Here is a 2,677-nt window from a genome sequence, read left to right on the forward strand (position 1 = left end):
ACTCACAGAAACCCTATGCACAACATAATGAAATAATGCCATTTCCTAATCCATACTCACAATTCTCATTATGATTGAGCCCATTGTTCCTGCCAGATACCAATTCATCTTGTTACGGGTCTTCTTCTCTTTACTGACCCTCCATTTTACCAAGCATGATGTCTTTCACTAGTGACTGGTTATTACCACCCAAAACATAAAACAAAAACTCAGTTTCTGGGTCTACTTTACAACTAGAACACCAGCATCTGATCTGGATTCTCAGATAAGATACTGCAGCCTGAGATTTCAACTTAAAACAAGCCAAGAGTAGGTACTATGTGGAATTATTTTCCTCTGAGGTTGTTGGTCAAGGACTTAAGATTGAGGAATTTATATTCATAGTCTACTAGTGAAGACACTAGGGCATTTTGACGTAAAATAAAGGACAGAACTATATTAGTGTGTACATTCCATTTTCTACTTCTTGACCTTCAGTGGAAGCATCTCATAATGGACCAAAATGTGTAATTTAGAACAAAAGTCTTAATTAAAAAAAAAAAAAAATGAAAGAAATCAGATGGAATAAAGGAGGAAATGTAAAGCAATAATGATTAACAGTCTGTAATATTTAATTCCTACAACTAGTCTGTCAGTTTGTCATACTGACATGACTTGTGTTTTGATGAGATACTGGAAGCTGCTGAGAAAGGTATCAGCTTAAGTATCAGAAGGGTCACCTAAGGTTAACAGGTTTCAGCTGAGTTTGCAGATTAAGCTAGACTAAGAAGGAAATACCGACTACTTCTGAATGTTTAGCTACTGAAAACCTTATGAATAGCTGTAGAACACTGTCAGAAACAGAACTAGAAGACAAAAACCTTATGACTAGTTTCTGAATGTATAGTGTAGGAAGATGAGCATCTCAGGTTGGAAGACACTCAAAATATGACTGGGCAAGAACTGCCTCCTCACAGTAGAGTTGACTGTGATAACACAAATGAGTAAATCTTTTCAGACTTTTATTTGCTCATGGGGAACACTGGAAAATGAGGATAAACAGCTGCAAACATTCATTAATAATCAGAATATGGAATATACAATGTATGAATCTAGGAAAATTGAAAGTCATCAAAAATGAAATGGAGGAACTTCCAGTTGGGGCTATAGCCATAAAAACCAGGTAGAGTATGCTGGTTTTTAGAGAAGGGAGGGGAATCTCACAAAGGAAGTGCTCAGAGAACAACCCCACAGCTCGGGATCTACCATACAATCCAGGACATCAGTTTCCTGCACTTGCAAGTGAAATAACCATGATATTAAGGAAAATACAGGCATACAGGCAAGTTAGGAATCTGGAGACCAGACTCCCTTGGTGACTACCTCGCCCAGGCAGAGTTTAGAGGGCGGGGCTAAAGCCAGTCCGGCTCAGAAAACAGCACTAAAATGGTGCAGAAGCATATGCAAAAAAAAAAACAAAAAACAGAGATACAGGAGACTACACATTTCTCCCTCTCTCTCTCCCTGTCCCAACTTCATTGCTCATCCCAGACATCAGGCGGGACAGTTTTCCCACTGTACAGAGAGAGGAAGCTTGGTGGCGATTTATGATGTCACCCACAGAGTCACAGATGCAAAAATTTCACAGCTGGGTCCCTCCCATTAGTCCGTCGTGGAGTAGGTTCCCACTGCAGACGACCCTATGTGGGCTTCTGAGTCTGCGGGTCTGAATGGGAGCTAAGCATCTCGCCTTTCTCCTGAGTAATAGCTTGGGGTTTCAGGCTGCTGTCCTTCTGGTGTCCAGCCGACATCCCTGCAGAGACCCAATTCAAAGCAATCTGTAAAACCCCAGTATAACAGGATTCAACAATCTCGAGAATTGTGTTGTGCAAACGCAGATACCTAACTGACCTTGAGAGACAAAAATAGTGGACAATTTTTCTTCCATTAACTCCCCAATATCTACCTGCACATTTCTACTGTAGTGACTAGAGGAGGAGTCGGAGAAAGTGGTCACCAACACCCACTGCTGAAAGCTTCTAACTGCACACACACTGACAGTGTAGTTCGGGACAGTTGAACACAGCTTCATTTCTGTTTCAAAGTGGTGATTTTTGTCTATGCATTTATATTACTTCTGCTTTTGGTCCCTTTGATCACACATCTTTTTTGGAGGTGGGAGCTTTTTCTCCCTATGCTACTCAAGAAGAGACAGCGATTGTGGCCATATAGCCAAGCTACAAGCTTAATATTCCACCACTGAGACAAGACTCAACAACACCTGATAAGAATTGCATGCTAAAAGGAAAGCCTATCTCCTGATCATATTCACCAGAAGACACCCAGTAAGTAAACAACAAATGTTCAAGCATTCACTTAAGCTTAAATAAAATAAAATAAAAATAATTAGCATGATGAATAAAAAGCAAAAAAACCTTATCAAAACACATCCAAAACCAGAAGAGAGTAGCTGATGCAAATGAGCTGGTGACAGACAAAGGCTTTGGAGAAGAGGAAGAGCAGGTTTTGGATATGCCTGAGAAAGAATTCAGAAGAATGATATGGAAACAAATTCAAATGCTCTGAAATGGGTGGAGGAAAACAAGGAAGAAGTCAGGAAAGTACTACAGGAGCAATCAAATAAGATTGATACAGCATTGGAAACAATTCAAAACCTGCAAAAAGATGTCCAGATGAT

Source organism: Chrysochloris asiatica, unplaced genomic scaffold, assembly GCF_000296735.1.
Source record: "Chrysochloris asiatica unplaced genomic scaffold, ChrAsi1.0 scaffold00674, whole genome shotgun sequence".
In the NCBI taxonomy this organism is placed as follows: domain Eukaryota; kingdom Metazoa; phylum Chordata; class Mammalia; order Afrosoricida; family Chrysochloridae; genus Chrysochloris; species Chrysochloris asiatica.